The sequence below is a fragment of the Leopardus geoffroyi genome, chromosome D3 (genome assembly GCF_018350155.1).
Source record: "Leopardus geoffroyi isolate Oge1 chromosome D3, O.geoffroyi_Oge1_pat1.0, whole genome shotgun sequence".
Taxonomy (NCBI): Eukaryota; Metazoa; Chordata; class Mammalia; order Carnivora; family Felidae; genus Leopardus; species Leopardus geoffroyi.
The window spans coordinates 14241171-14258254 of NC_059339.1; the positions used below are offsets into that span (position 1 = coordinate 14241171).

A 17084-nucleotide genomic window follows, 5' to 3' on the forward strand; every position below is an offset into this window, starting at 1 on the left:
GGAGAATTCTGACTCTGCCACTTATCAGCTACGTGACCTTGAATTATTCTGTGAACCCCTCTGTGCCTCACTTTCTACATTTCTACAGTGAAGCTAATAGCACCTATTTCACATGAGAGAGTATTACCTTTTTCTTGTGCCTTCTCCTATCAGGGACACCCTCACTTCTTTCTCCATCTATGTCCTATTCTCCTCCTGGAGAATTCCAAGCAGGTTCCACGCCCACTGGGGAGCCCCACGTGGGGCTTGATCCCACAACTGCGAGATCACCAACTGAGCCAATGTCAAGAGTTGGATGCTTACAGGCATCCCAGGGTGAGAGACTTTTTTTTTTTTTAATTTTTTGTTTGTTTATTTTTGAGAGAGACAGAGCATGAGCAGGGGAGGGGCAGAGAGAGGGAGACACAGAATCTGAAGCAAGGTCCAGGCTCTGAGCTGTCAGCACAGAGCCTGACGCGGGGCTCGAACTCACGAACTGCGAAATCATGACCCGAAGTTGGACGCCCAGTTGATGGAGCCACCCACGCGCCCCAAGAGACGTTTTTGAATGAAATATCCCTCATGTGTTACTGGCAGAGCTGGGGAAAGTTGGAACATGAACTTAAACTCAGGGCTACATGAAATAGGGTCAATCAATAGGGCACATGCTTTGATATCTCCATCAATGACAGAGTGTAGGATGAGAGAAATGTGAAGTTTGTTCCCTGTGGCATTTCTTATTATATACACCTTTATCAGGGACCAAAAGGTCATCTAATGTCTACCATTCCAACCGCTAACCTTTTTACTCACCTGCATATCCATTCATCCATCCATCCATCCAACCATATATCCATCCATCCATCCATCCATCCATCCATCCATCCTTCCATCCATCCATATATCCATCCATATATCCATCCATATATCCATCCATCCATCCATCCATCCATCTGAATATCCATCTATCCATCTATCCATCCATCCATCCATCCATCCATCCAAATATCCATCCATCCATATATTCATCCATCCATCCATCCATCCTTCCATCCATCCATCCATCCATCCATCCATCCATCCTTCCATCCATCCATATATCCATCCATATATCCATCCATATATCCATCCATCCATCCATCCATCCATCCATCCATCCATCCATCCATATATCCATCCATCCATCCATCCATCCATCCATCCATCCATCCTTCCATCCGTCCAGATATCCATCCAAATATTCATCTCTCTGTCCATCTATTCCTCCATCCATCTATCTATTCATCTACCCATTTGCACATCTATTAGAACATCTATCCACCCATAGCCTATCACAAACATATGCAGTGGACACTTTCTACCTTACAGGCACTGTGCTAGGCACTGTTGTGACCTGACAGTAAATGACATATGGATTCCACCTTCAAGGGATTTATATTCTAGAGGGGGAGGCAAACGAGCAAATAGGCAATCTTGATTCGGTAGGATATGAGTTATGATAGGGATGCATAGAGGGGCTGTGGGAGAGCACAAGACCGGGGAGGATCAGACAAACTTGTTGGCAGAGGTGACATCTCAGCTGAGGCAGGAAGACCCAGGAGGGGTCGCTGTGTGGGGACAAGGGCCTTCCAGGCTGAAGGAACCACATGTGCACAGGCAAAGGCAAGAGAAAGTGCTGGCCTGGGGAACTGTGGGGGGCTCCGTCTGGCCAGATCATAAGTAGTGAAGCTGGAAGGAATGAGAGGGCTGGCTGGAGTCCACAGCCTCAGGCTGAGTTTGAGTTTGGACTTTGTCCCAAGAGACTGGGAAGCCTTGGATGCATGTTAGAGAGGCCTGAGTGAAGAGAGCAGGCTCTAGAAAGGTCTTTCTCACAGGAAATAGATTCCCTTCTTGAACAGGAACACTATGTGGGAGGCAAGTTGTTATACTTGGAAACGATCCTAAAGAGGCTTCTTCCTTCTGAAATTTGGTCTTGCTGTCTCCTTTCCCAAAGCCATTTTCTGCCTGGCTGAAAATCTAGTGATGCTGGCAGGAGGGATGCTAATGATTCAGACAGTCATTAATATTCTCCCTGAAGAAGCTTCCTTGAAGCTCTAGCGGGAAATTCAGACCCAAGACCAGGAGAGGATTCCTGTAGTGCATAATTATGGGCAATGATGTCCTTTGGCCAATCGGGAGGGAGAAGCTTGCCTAGCATTAGTCCTGCTCCATTCCCTGGTCATGGCGTTGGCTGGGGGCTCATTGCCCAAGCAGGCAACCAGGTTAGGGGGTACATAAGACAGCCGAGAGGCAGCGCACAGGACACAGACTTACTGCTCCCCCCCCCCCCCAACTGTGTCCCACGTACTGTGCCGGGATACAGGAGAAATCAAACCAGATCCCTGCGGGACCTAATATTAAAGAGAGTGGGTTATCAATGATGCCAATGCAGGGAAAAGGGGAGGCGAAAGGAAGGCAGAACACCAGCATCTCATCTGAAGTAGTGTGGAGTCAAGATACACTGCCTGTAGTTGATGGAATAAGAAGTAAGAGAGTGAAGGTATTTCTTAAAGTTGCCAAAGTAACTAGTGTGAACCTAAAAATAATGGCACACCTATATTAGGAGGACAGGGCGGGAAATGTCAATGGATAAGGTCTAAGGTCTGCAAACCAGTAAATATCAAATGTAAGCACAGTTTTCAGAGATTTGTAGTTAACCACAGAGGGGACAGCCAGGAAACGTAAGAACAGTCACTCCTGGGAAGCAGATTCAGTAGGAGGGGGTGGGGTGGACATCTGCTTCTTAATGTAAGGCTTTCTCTTTTACTCAATTATTTCTTTTAATGTTTATTTATTTTGAGAGACAGAGACAGAGTGCAAGTGAGGGAGGGGCAGAGAGAGAGGGAGACACAGAATCCGAAGCAGGCTCCAGGTCTGAAGTGTCGGCACAGAGCCCCACGCGGGCTCTGGGGTCCTCTGGGGTGGGGGTGGGGTCCCATACCACTATGCTCGTGTTATAAGAGTTGTAACTGTGTGGCCGTTTGTAGGACATGATCATCGGCCTTTCCCGGATTCCCTGATAACCATCTTATCGCTGAGGATTGCCACGTGGTTCCAGTGACTGTTCTGTTATGATGGCCACTGGGCTGAGCTGCCCTGCTTTAATCCCAGCACAATAATAAGGAAAGGCTGTGGATGTAATGCAGAAATGAGGCCAGAATGCCACGCTGTACAAACAGAGGCTCCATAGCAGTGTATGGGGCACGGGGGTGGCGGGGGGAGAAATGGCAGAAAATTGAGTCAGTGGAGAACCCACTCCAGGCCGGGGTGGGGGGATATTCAAAAAGCCCTCTGGGCGGCCTGTCCTACGCTCACATGGTGAGCAAAACATCACTCTGCCCATTGCATACAGGCTTTGAATTCAAATTGGATTTGTTTTGCAATTGTGATCACATTTAATTTGTGGATTTGTTTTGGTGTCATCGCATTATTAGGGTGATGAAGCAGCATCTTTTAAGCAGCATCATAAGAAAAATATTTTATGGTAATGTTGAGAGGGAAGCATCTGAGAGAACATGTGCCCTTTAAAAGTATTTATGCTTGGGGCGCCTGGGTGGCTCAGTCGGTTAAGCGTCCGACTTTGGCTCAGGTCATGATCTCAAAGTTCATGGGTTCGAGCCCCACATCGCTCTGTGTTGACAGCTCAGAGCCTGGAACCTGCTTCGGATTCTGTGTCTCCCTCTCTCTCTCTGCTCCTCCCCCGCACTCCCTCTCTCTCTCTCTCTCTCTCTCAAAAATAAACATTAAAAAAGTTAAAGAAAAAAGTATTCTATGTTTGAAAGACGCAGAGCCACATACCATTTTGCAGACCATCCCCGTGGCTCAAAAACTATTGCCCACTTAGAGTTAATATTCCGAAAGCTTAGCCTCATCCCAGTACCCTGCTGGTCACCATGGACAGGCCCTCCACACCAGCTACCAGGTTAATTTAATATCCTTCAACTAGCTTGTGCCAGTTTCCAGCAACGGTAGGTAAGGCCGGGGTGTTTTAGGGGCTCACACCAGCGCCTAAACACTGGTCAGGGCCTGATAAATGAGAATACTACTCCTGAGAATACTACTGAGAATACTACTATTACTCTTACTTCATGGGGCTTGGGGAAGAGATATCTAAAGGTATAAAAATACCCTCCCCCGGGGGCGCCTGGGTGGCTCAGTCACGCATCTGACTCTGGCTTTGGCTCAGGTCATGATCTCACAGTTCATGAGTTCGAGCCCCGCATCAGGCTCTGTCCCGACAGCGTGGAGCTTGCTTGGGATTCTCTTTCTCCCTCTCCGTTTGCCCCTTCCCTGCTTGCGCACTCTCTCTCTCAAAATAAATAAGCATTAAAAAAAAAATAAATAAATACCCTCTCCTGATGTTCCTGTCTCCATATCTTATATCCCAGTCAAGAAAATAGAAGGAAAATTGACATAAAGGTGTGGAGCCTGGGAAGGAGACACGGGAGGTTCTGTGATGCCTTGGGGAGGAACATTCTGGACTGGAAAACACACCGTGGGGGTGAGGCCCAGCTCTGTGTGACCAGGGACAAGTTGTAATGTCTCCCTGAGCCTCGGGCTCCCAATATGTTAATGAGGACAAAGGATCATCCCAGCCTTGCCCACTTCATGGAGCAGGTGGGAGGACCAATGAGGTCAAGGATACGGAGGGTGTCAGTGACAACATGAAGGGCTGCCATTATTGTTGCAAGAGTGACAGCAGCAAGGCAGAGTGGAAGACATAGTCAGGAGCCAGTGAAGGATGGGAAGGCGGGGGGGGGGGGGTGGGTAGAGAGAGAGAGAGAGGGAGAGAGAGAGAGAGGAGATTCCCCCGAATCTGTGCGAATTGCTGGCTAACAGGAACTGCCAGCTTGCTTAAGACTAAATTTGTTTTTTCTGCTTTGGGGCTTGACTCTGTGAAAATATTTGGTCTTATTTGAGATCGTTTGTTTTTCTTTGTAAGCATTAAGTGTCTCTTTATAATGCACTGTTCTCGGGGAATCATGGGGAGCATTGCAAACCAATTTTTTTTTCCTAACTGTATTTTCTTGAATAACGAACTCTACTTTGATTTAAACATTTTTATGAGAAGTTCCCTCTTAATGGAAAAGTGATTTTTCAAAACGCATTTGGCAAGGGGGGGAGGGGGGTGGGGCGAGGGACGGTAAAGTTACAGTCTCATTTATTCTTCGTGAAGTGGAAGGGAAGTGGAACCCCGGGGAGAAATCGGATAAAAAAAAAAAAGTGATAGAATGAAAGGAGAAAAGAAATAATATAATGAATGCACGTGGGCTTTGAATAGGCGTCTCGTGATGTGCATAAGCTCTTGGGTTTGGGGAGACACAGCAATGAGTGGTCAGAGCTGACATCTGGCCAAAGACCAGGTCCTGTGACTTAGAGGCACTGCCATCTCACGCTGGGCCTCCCGGCCTCAGTCTCCCCACCTGTGGAATGGGATGAAGCCATCTTCGCGGGGCTGCTGGGAGGGCCTCAGGGAACAGTGAATGGGAACATGCAGGCTGTAGGGTGTGGGGCACACGGAGGGAGGATTGTTATTTGCGCAGTGGGGCCAGAGGGAAGGTTGTACTGAATAAGCTTCAAGACTCTTTCTAGCCCCAAAGATCCAGATTTTGATGAAAACGCACTGACGCACAGGTACACGCATGTGGTCACAGGTGTAGACATTGACGCACACACTCACAGGTGCGCACGTTTGTTCACAGGTACAGACGCGGACACACGATGCAGATACATAGTCACACACAGATACACGCACACGCCCTCAGACACACCCCACGTTCTTCAAAGGACACAGTCGCCGCTGGAGCCCCACGTCCCCTCCGCCCAGCTGAACACCACTCCGAAGTAGAGCCTTATGCTCCGTCCACTCCCCGAGCGGAGCCCACGTCCTCACAGCCCCGCCCCCAGGCTCTGCCCCATGGTGCCCAGAAACCGCTCAATGCTGTCGTCTCCCGGGCAATGTCCCTCTCTCTGTCCCCTGTCCTTGGCATTTGGTGACCCCCACTGTGAGCTTTGAGCTTCACGAGCTTCATGATCCTGTCTTTGTTGTGTATTTGTTTTTAATTTTCTAAAAATGTTTATATATTTTTGAAAGAGAAAGAGACAGAGTCGAGCAGGGGAGGGGCAGAGAGAAAGAGAGGGAGGCAAGGAATCCGAAGCGGGCTCCAGGCTCTGAGGTGTCAGCACAGAGCCTGACCCCACGAACTGTGAGATCATGACCTGAGCCGAAGTCGGAGGCTTAGCTGACGGAGCCACCCCAGCGCCCCTGTAGGGATCCTTTCTGCCTTGTTCATGAATGCATCGTCGGAGCGTGGCTCTTAGTGGGTGTTCAAGAAGTGCCAGTTGAATGACCGAATGGATGAATGAGCCCTACGGAGGGACATGGTCTGCTCAGCCCAGGGCTCTGGACTCTGGGGTCGGCATGGGGAGAAGAAGGGGGCCTGCCCCTGGGCCAGTGCCAGTGCCCTGCCCTCTCCAGCGCTCAGTCAAGCCCCGGGCCCCTCCGGAGCCGACTCTGCTCCGTCCACGCACGTCCTCCCTTCGCCGCCTCCTGTGGGACCCAAAGCGCTGGTGATATCCGGGACCTGCCACTGGTAGCTGTTTCTGGCTCATCTCCCACGGCCCCCAAGGTGCCTCCGGAGTTTGCGGGAAAGGATGGGGTTCCTCGGGAAGGCGGGTGCCCTGCAATCCCACCCGCCCTCCGCACGCCAGCACCGCCCCCTGCCAGGTCCCAGTAGGTCACCACGTGCTGGAACGGGGCTGTGCGATTCTCACATAAACCCCACATCCCAAAGCCGAGCAAACGCGGGCTCCAGCAGTGAAGTGACCGGCCCAAGGTCACAAGCCGGCAGGCGGCAGTCCTAGGAGTTGAACCCGGGCCCCAAATTCTTCACTGCTGCATTGGCCTGACTGCCCACACTGGGTCCGGCACCCTGTCCGGGGCTCCCTCGGCTTCTGTCTTCTCCACTGGGGCAACACGCCCTCTGTATCGTCCTTAGCTCCTACGCTGGGCCAGGAACGACTCAGGGACAGCAAGCTAGACCAGTCTGATGCCTCGTCTGGGTCCCCTTGGCCAGGCCAACGTGCCCGTTCGGCAGCCGCTGACCTTTTTTCTGGAGCGTTGCCTTACGTAGGAAAACTCACTTGCCGGGGGGGTTATGACACCCCTCACCCCAGCTGACCTCAACTGGAACCAGCGACTGGCGGGCAAGGGCAGGCAGGATCAACTCTGCGGCACAAGTCATGCTCTAGAATCCCTTGCGGGAACCAGCTGAGATCCCAGCCTTGCTAAGCGCCTTCTGCCCTCTCCTGCTTTCCTCACTCGCTCTTTCTAGAAAGCTCTCCTTCCAGAACCCATGTGCGCAGGATGTCATGTCTCAGGCTCTACTTCTAGAGAACCTGACCCGAGACAGGCAGGGACAGCCTGACAATCACTGAGACCCCAGGGTCAAGGCCAAGCGGATGGCAGGAACTTCATGGGCATTTATTGAAGGAACGAGGCATTTCTCCTGCCCTCTGTGCAAAGCTTCTGCTCCAACCCATGGGCCTCCTCAGTCAGGCCGTACAGAGAATCAGTTCTTGTTCAAAGGGAGGAGCTTGGTTTTCTGTGGGCACGAGCACACAGTAGGAGCTTAGTGAGCTTTTGTCAAATGAGTGATTATTTATTTGTTTGTTTGTTTGTTTTAAGAGAGAGAGAGAGAACCAGCGAGAGCACAAGTGGGGAAAGGGCAGAGAGAGGGAGAGAGAGAGAATCCCACGCAGGCTCCGCCCGGCCAGGGCAGAGCCCCACGTGGGGCTCAGCTCAAACTCCCGAACTCGCGAGGTCATGACCTGAGCTGAAGTCAGATGCTTAACTGCCTGAGCCACGCAGGCGCCCCAGTGAGTGAATATTTCAATGAGTGTCTGCTTTTCTCCATTCCTGTTTATATCCCCCCCAACCCCTCAAGGCCACCTCTGCCATCACCTGCCAGGTATCCTCACCTGCCATGCCCACCCGGGCTGGCTTTGGCTTCATACCAAAGCACCTTCCAGCTGTCTGCACACCTCAGAAGTTCACCGAGGGTCCTCAGGGGTCCCCCAAGGGCATGGGATCAGAGGTTCATGCCGAATAGCTCTGTTTGACCTATTTCCATGAGGTTTTGTTTGGACAAAAGCGCTCTGTGGCTGCAAAGACTGAGAAGCCCCTTGCCCCTCTGCTGTCTTGCATTTTCTTTCTCTCTCTCTCTTCCTCCCTCCCTCCCTCCCTCCCTTCCTTCCTCCCTTCCTTTCTCTTCCTTCCTTCCTTCCTTCCTCCCTCCCTCCATTCCTCCCTTCCTTCCTTCCTCCCTTTCTCTTCCTTCCTTCCTCCCTTCCTTCCTTCCTTCCTCTCTTTTGAGAGACAGTCTTAAGCAGGCTCCATGCCCAGAGCAGAGCCCAGTACAGGGCTCCCATCCCACCACCCTGGGATCATGACCTGAGCAGAAATCAAGAGCTGGATGCCCAAATGACTGAGCTCTCCATCCAAATTCTGTGTGTAGACATCCTCTTATGTCCCCATCTAATCAGGAACTCCCCGAGGATTCTAGTTTAAGGTTAAAAGCATAGGCTTTGGAGTCAGAAAGGCCCTGGGCCAGTTCATTTAGTCTCTCCTAGCCTCAGTTTCTGTAGCTGTAAAATGGGAAAGTCACAGAGCTACCACCTGAGGGCCGGGCAAGAATTCAGTAAGATGGATCATGTGCTAAGCAAGTGCCTGACTCCTGGCAAAATAATAAAATGTGCCTTCTAGTATTTTTTAATTCCCCAGGCAGTGCTTTGGGCATACTTGGAAATTAATTGCCAAAGTAATCAAACTCCTTCGGCCAAGGGAACTAAACGGTGGATATGCGTGAAGCTCACCCTGTCCTGGCATGGCTATTTCCCAGGGACCCAACACCATGTATCATGGCCATGACCACGGGGCTCTAGTGAAAGCCACCAATCCCAGGAGGACGCTGGGGACATTCCAAGTGGCAGCTGCACGGCTAAATAGAGCCTTCGCCCCTTGCTGCAAAAGGACTAGAGAAGGAACCCCAATGCTCCTCTGCTTCTTAAGCATCTGGCTTTCTCCCAGATCCAGGCTCGCCGTGCTTAGACAGCAGGGGAAGTTGGAAGAGAATATGGTTTCTCATTGCCTAGATTTGTTGGTGTATCTGCAGCGGCTTATACAAAGGTTGTGCACAGGGCGTGCTCAATAAAAATCGTGGGGTGAATGCAGGCATAGAGGGACGAGTGAATTGGAGCTCTGTCTGCCATGTAATTTCAGCATCTAGGATAGGTGTCTTTCAATAAATGTTTCGGAGTGAATGAATGAATTCTAGGTTCACTGCCCTGTTCTCAGTTCTGAGCCCGAGTCCCAGCACTGAGGAGGCGGGTGATGAATATTTATGGAGGAAATGAACCAGATCCAGTATTTCCCTGGGTAATAACTGGGCTTCAGCTGCGGTTGCCCTCTACCTCCCCACTTGCCCCAGAGTCACAGACATGGGTTCCAGGGACAGAGTCCTCGAGGCCAGTCGCCAGCCCAGCTTGGCCTCAGCCGGGTGGAATGGGGTCTAGAAAACAGAGCTATTTACCTTCCCCCGGGCACACCCGGGAGACTGACTGGCTGGCTTGCCAGTAAGCTTGGAGGGGATGCCCTTGGGGAACACTCACCCCCCCAGATGGACGGTGCTGGAAGGAGCAGAGCACAGTGACCCAGGGATGCCACCAAGGAGCCCTCATCGGCACGGCGTTGGCATCCTTATAACCACACAGGCGCACACACATTGATGGGGACATGTGGCCACGCCCCGCTGGGCACAGAGCTCTCTACAGTGACCCTTCCTTCCTCCCCTGTCTACACGTGGGAGCCACTGTCCCGAACAGGCTCCCGAGACCCACACGAGTGATCGTGTCTGTTCATCTTCCCAGGGCATCCCCGGGGGCACAGGCATGTGGCTGTGCACTCGGCCTTGCCCAGCCTCCCCCCTCTGCCATCCCATCCCAACGCACCTTGCCTCTGCCCCGAGCACACAGTGGCCACACACCGCCCTGTGGCACCACCAAGAGACAACACCACCTGTCACACGGGACCTCTTCCTTGGATCAGAGAAGCCCAATTAGCCAGGAGCTGCGGCTCAGAGTTCACAGCGCAGAACCAGAGACAAGTCACGGGTCCCCTCATTGCCTGGAGTTACGGGAGTCCCTCCCTAACCCCGCGTTCTGTGCCACTGACGGGCAGCCACTCCATCCTTCGACACCGCTGGGATTGACTCCCCCCGCCCCCACCCCACCCCAACCCAGGGGAACCAGGAAGTGGCCCCGCCCCTTAGAGTTGCCTGGCCTGCAGGCTGGAACGCTGTCCCCAGAAGTATCTGGGTCCTGGGCCGGGGCCCTACTTGGCCCCCAGCCGTGCAAGCCAGAGGCCTCCTCCCGACTCCGGTTTGCGGCGCAGCCGCTTGCCCATGCCTGCTGCCTGTGGGGTCTCGGGCCAGCCAAGCGCATGGGGCCACCCTACAGCACGAGCCGGCGAGTCGGAGGAACGCGGCCTTCGATGCCCAGACAGGCCGGCGCAAGGAACCAGTTCCGCACGGGGTGACGAGGAGGCAGCTGGGACCCTAAGGCCTCAATCTGTGCCGACTGATCCTTCCTTCCCCCGTCAGGTTCCCTTTAGCCTGGGGTTGGCCCCTGCAGCTGCACGGCCCGGGGAAGACGCCGGGCTGGCATTTGGTCCCCTTGGGTACCCTCCAGGTAGGGCGGAAGCGGAGCAGGTCGGGGATGCTGGGAGGCCCCGCAATGCCCCAGGAGAGCAAACCACAAGGGGAGCCCCCTTCCCGAGATGCCCAAGCTGGCTTCGCCACGCCCGCCTGCCCCGGGGGGCCGGGCCCCCGCCTGGTACTCACCCCGCTCCGCAGAGGCCTCACCCTCGCGTGGTGGCAGCCGCCCCCTCTCAGGCAGTGCTCCCCATCTGGAGAGGCCGCGGCACTAATCAGCCGCCTGGCGTGGTGCGGCCGAGTGGCTGGGGTTTAATTGACACCAGGTGGCCCCTCCCCAGGGGCAGGCTGGGAGGCGGCTCTGCCCGGCAGGGAGGCCAAGCCCCGGGCAGGGGGGCCCCCGGCACCCAGGCCTGGCCGGTTCAGGCCTCCCCTGGGGAGAGCAGGGCAGTCAGGCAGCTGCGGGCCACCCCTCCCCTCCTCTCCCACCGGCCGCCTCCGTAGCACACTCCAGCCCTGCTTTCCTAGGCTCTGACCTTTCTTTCATTTCAGAGGCAGCAGGGACAGTGACAGCGTCTGCCCAGGAGGAGGGTGGCTCAGGTTTCCCCCCTGACTGGCTGGGGGCAGCCAGGAGTGATGCACTGGGTCCACAGCGGCCAGGCCCTGTCGGCTGGCTCCTCAGGAGGGACACCCGTGGGCGTCGCAGACCATCCCCCAGACCATCTTTTATTGAACACTTACTACATGCCAGGCCCTGAACGGTGCCCACATTGTGCTGTGGGAGGTAGGCCTATGGTAATTCCTTCCACTTTGTAGATGAAGGAGCTGAGGCTCAGAGAAGCTAAGCTTCTTCCCGAAGTCACACAGCGGGACAGACACCTAGTCAGGGATTTTAACCACCACCTGTAAAGTAGGTCCCCATTTTCCAGATAAAGTAATCGAGGAGGCCACTTCTCAAGGTCACACAGCAAAGTATGGAATTTGGATCTGTCACCAGATGTGTTGGGCCGGGCTGCCCGGAAAAGTCAAGTCCAGTCGTGAAACAAGCTTCCTCTCCTGACCGACGGGTATCCCTGCTTATATGAGGGCTCCAAGTGAGTCACAGCTGGGGTTTAGGGGAAAGAACATTGGATGTAGAGTCAGAAGACCTGTGTCGAAGCTGCTGTGTGAATTTGAGCAAGTTACTCTACCTCTCTGGGCTTTGCTGCCGCTGGGAGCTGGGAGCACCAAATAGGACGCCATGTGGACGGGGCTTTGTGACTGGGACTCCCTGGGCAAGGCTGGGGAGTGCTGGGGTGATTCTGCCTCAGCAGTCTTTCCCAGCCCCGCCCCCCCGGCCCCCCCTCCCCCACCCGTGTTTTCTCCCATTACCACCCGGAGCTGAAAGACCCAGCAGTGAAGGGCACACACAGTCTCTGTAGTAACAGACCTGGGTCCAAATCCTGGCTCTGTGCCTCATCAACCACATGACCTTCAGAGGTCACTTCCGTTCTCCGGGTCTCAATTTCTCATCTCTGAAACGTGCGAAAGAGCCCTGCCTCCCTGCCTGGGCTGCGGGAGGATCAGCGACGAGTGACCCAGCATCCATCTTTTCATTCAACACCACTTATTGAGCACCTACTATGTGTGGGTCACCGTGCTGGGGACATGATGGTGGGCAAAACAGAGTCAGTCCGTGCCCCGGTGGTGGAGACAGATAATAGTTAAGAGAACACACAAATCAATATGTAACTCCTTGTACATCCTTGAGAAACAGAAGTGGTTATTGTTCTTCACACACTTACTCAGGAAAAGAACTCACATACCTACTATGTGCCAGGTACTGTTACGGGCACTGGGCATGTAGCAGTGAGCCGTGAGGACAGGTCCCGGGACACAGGAAGCTGGCATGTTCCAACAATTAACCACGACCATGTGTAGCAATAACAATTATTACAATTATAATAACATAATATATATAGTTATGATTATTACAATATTATCATGTAATAATTAATATTATTATATATTATAATAGGACACCCCCCCGCCCCGTGTGCCTTGATTTCCTCACTGGTAGAATAACATGCCTGTCTGCTGGGTGTGCCCCTTGGGGAGCTCTGAGGTGCAGTGTGGGATTCCAGAACATTCCTAGGTCTAATCTTCAGGGAGGCTCATGGGCTCCTTTTGGTCTGACTTATGGACACCCTGGCAGCTCATCCCCCTGGCCCAGACCCAGACCCCACGTGGGTTGGGAGAAGCTGAGCCCATGACTCAGCCTGCCTGGCTTGTCAAGTGACGAGGCAGCAGGCAGCTGGCTGGGTTGTGAGCCATGGGGCCGTCATGAGCCAGACGTGGGGCAGGTGCCCAGGGTACAGACTGGGGCTTCAGGATGGCAAGGGAGGGGCTCCGGGCTCAGGTGACTTCACCCTGGCCCCGGGTGGCATGCAAAGAGAATATTTTGGTAAGAAGCAGTGAGAAATCATGGAACGGACTGCCTTGTAAGTGAATGAGCTCCCTGTCAGTGAAAGTCATCTCCAGCGAGATGTAAAGGGGACTCCAGAAATTGGGAGAGGGTTCTGGGAAAGCTAGGTGATTTCTACACCTTCTTCAGACCTAATTTTGGACATCACTTTCTCCTGGAGGCTTTTTCTGAGACCATCTCCCCCGCCCCTCCCCGGCCAGGCAGGCGCTTTGCCTGAGTTCTCGTGCCCTGGGCTTCCCCCTGTGCAAGCCCACGGCTCCAGAATTGCCTGTTCACTTGCCCAATTAAGCCACAAGTCTGAGCTCCACCTCCTCTGTCTGTCCACTCTGTTACCCACCCAGTCCCGCCGATGCACCCATCAGCCGTCCCCTGTCTGGGATCTCACGGTGGCTTCTGATCCCAGTCCCCCCCCCCCCCCCCATGCTGCGCCCTCTTGCGGGCTGCAAGGCAGGGACGGGCACACAGTAGGTCTGTAGAGCAGCACCAATCAGCACAAATACACTGTGAGCCACAGACCTAGCTGTCAATTCTCTGGTAGCCGCATTCAAGAGGTAAACAGAAACAGGTGAAATGAATTCTAACGTACTTTAGCCCAGGAAGGTCGAAAAGGATCGTGTCAATGTGTAATGAACATAAAAAAGTACGGATGAGATGGTGCACGTTCTTCCCGATTTTTTGAACATCTTAGAAATCTGGTGGGTCATCTCAATTCAGACTTGCCACATTTCAAGGGCTCAAGGGCCACATGTGGCCGGCTGTTCCTGCCTTGGGCAGATCTGGAAAGTTTTGCTGACTGAGAGAATGAAGATAGGAGGGAGGATATTCTTAGCTTAGTGGGTAAGGTGTCCCTATGGGTTGCCATGTTATTCTTTTTTTGTTTTTACTCATCTCTCTCTTTTGCTTTGCTGGGCAGTTCTCTATGTCCTGTCTTTCTGTCCTTCAAGCCCAGCTCCGTGTTGAGCTGAAAATGAACCAGCTTTTCCAGAACTCTCTCCCAATTTCTGGACCGACTCCCCTTTACAACATCCAGCTAGAACACTTTGGCAGGGAACTCATTCACTCACGAGGCAGTCCACTCGGTGATTTCTTACTGCTTCTTACTAGAATATTCTCTTTACTTCTGACACTGGGTCTCCCAGTAGAAGAGGTGGTGTGGTCTGGTGGTTTGAACTCAGGGGGCTGAGTGCCAATCCTGACTCGGTCACATAGTTGCATGACCCTGAGCCTCAGTTTCCTCATCTGTAAAGTGGGGCTGATACCACTTTTAGACGACGTGTCATCACTGTTCAGAAGGACTTTCTGCCATGACGGACATGTGGACCCTAAGGTGGTAGCGTCTATCCACACGTGGCTATCAAGCACTTGAAATGTGGCTGGTGTGCCAGAGGAATCGACTTTTGGATTTTACCTGATTAATTACATTTGAATTTAAATAGCTATATGTGGCTGCTGGCTACCACATCAGAGAGCACAGCTTCCCCAGTGTCACGGGAGGATTGATTGACTATAAAGCCCCAAGCGTAGACCAGGATTTCCCCCACCTGGTGCCTAGTTTATCTGTCTAGTGTGTCTATAAAGACCGTGGAGGCCCCTCTTGAGTAATCGCACATTCCGATAGTGAGTGTAAGGAAATCATCCAAGGCCGGGAAAGAAGCATCTGAGGGGGGTAAGGATGCAAAGGGGGCAAAAACCCCTCAGCTCTCAGAAGAGCCTACTCTCCCGACATATTGGGAGACTGTAGGGTTGCTTACACTGTGACAAACGGAGACAGAGAGATGCCTCCCACCTAGAAGGAGCATTGACATTTGTCTGGGTGGCTCATCCTAAAATTGCTTCCTGGGGCGCCTGGGTGGCGCAGTCGGTTAAGCGTCCGACTTCAGCCAGGTCACGATCTCGCGGTCCGTGAGCCGTAAGTTCGAGCCCCACATCGGGCTCTGTGCTGACCGCTCAGAGCCTGGAGCCTTGTTTCCGATTCTGTGTCTCCCTCTCTCTCTGCCCCTCCCCTGTTCATGCTCTGTCTCTCTCTGTCCCAAAAATAAATAAACGTTGAAAAAAAAAATTAAAAAAAAAATTGCTTCCTGTGTAAGTGGTTTACATGTATTATCTCATTTAATAGTCACAGCAACCCTACAGTCTCCATGGCATGGAGACTGGTATTGTCTCCAATGATATGAATGGTGAAACTGAGGCTCAGAGAGGTCATGCCGCCTGCCCAAAGTCACACAGCCAGTGAGCCACAGAGCTGGGATTCCAATGTTAAGTCTATGAAGCCCTTGCTCGTTCTCCATAGTGTAACACCATTCTCTGTCCAACCCTCGAAATGTCTCTACAGCTTCTCAGTAACTTTGCATCAGTCTTGACTTTCATCCTATAAGGACATGTCATATCCCTGTCTGGCAACGATGAAAAAAACTGGGCCGCCAATAGGCTCAACAAGTTACTTAATAAAATGCTAGTTTAAGGGCATCTTTTTAATAAAATTGACTCAGAAATCATTTTGTACAATTTTCTTTTATATTTGAAAATAAGCCCTGAGTCGTATTTTGCTCTGTTCAGAGCTTTCTAATTTACTTAGAAGGTAATTGTCTCCATCTTCATGGTTCTGGATGTTTTGCAATAAATACCTCTTTACGAGGCAAAATGGCATTAAGACCTGACTTGACATCTCATGGATTTTGAGCAGAGTTCTGGGCTAGAGACCAGGTCGCTCAGGTTTGTTTAGTTTGTAAGCGACCAGAGTGATTTTGAGCTTTGGAAGAAAAAAAGAGGAAGGGGGAGAATTGGTTAGAATACAGAGCATCTGGACAGTCCCAGGAATCAAGGAAATGACATCTGGGGATGTCAGCAGCAGAAATTCCCTGATCTTCTTTGAGTGAAAGATTTAGCTCCTAATACTACCCAATCACCCCTGCAAGTCCCAGGTCAGAATTCTAAATTCTCAGGAAAATAAATCTGATTGGTCCAGCATGGGTCACGTGTTTACCCCTAAACCAATCAGCGACCACGGGTGGGCAGAACCATGCAGCGCTGCTGTAGAAACAGATGCTGGGATGCATACACCTGCAAGGAGGAGACAAGGTAGGCAGCCTCAAGAGAGGGACTGACGTCAGGGAAAGAATCTCCTTCCCAAACACATTCCTTTGTGGCTTGATGTCCTCTGTCCCATCTTGAACAGACTTGTCTTCTCCTTCCCTAGAGAGGGCTGACAATTCTGTAATGCAGGAGTCAGCAAACAATTTCTGTAAAGGGCCAGATAGTAAATATTTTTGGCTTCACAGACCATACCTTGGCCATGGCTATATTCCAATAAAACATTATTTATAGAGACTGAAATTTGAATTCCATAAAACTTCCATATGTCATGGAATGAATATTCTTCTGACTTCTTTTCCTCCCAACCATTTAAAATACAAGAATCAGGGACTCCTGGGTGGCTCAGTTGGTTGGGTGTCCGACTTTGGCTCAGGTCATGATCTTGTGGTTCGTGGGGTCGAGCCCCGCATTGGGCTCTGTGCTGACAGCTCAGAGCCTGGAGCCTGCTTTGGATTCTGTCTCTCCTTCTCTCTCTGCCCTTCCCCACTCACGCTCTGTCTCTCTCTCTCTCTCTCTCTCTCTCAAAAACAAATAAACATTAAAAAAATAAAATAAATAAATAAAATAAAATACAAGAATCAGCCTGGAAAAAAAAAAAATAAAAGAATCAGTCTGTACAGAAATAAGTGGCAGGCCAGACAGGGCTTGGGTGGGGGCTGTAGTCGGCCAACTCCTGCTGTAGTGAAAAACAACACTAGGTCTTTCGATCTAAATTTTTACCTTGAGACACAGAAATCAGTAACAGAGCCAAATATTTCGAATATGTGGCAAGCGAAAACGAAAGCAGCCTTTTAAAAGGA

General features: G+C 51.9%; 1 protein-coding gene across 2 annotated transcripts in view; it reads right to left on the reverse strand.

Annotated features, from left to right (window-relative positions):
* NOS1 (nitric oxide synthase 1) overlaps positions 1-11221 on the reverse strand; it is a 184413-nt gene extending 173192 nt beyond the window's left edge. For both annotated transcript variants that reach the window (XM_045456927.1, XM_045456924.1), the window contains exon 1: positions 10917-11221. The gene's annotated coding sequence lies outside the window, so the exon portion shown is untranslated. The remainder of the gene's footprint in view (positions 1-10916) is intronic.
* Positions 11222-17084: the final 5863 nt, after the last annotated feature.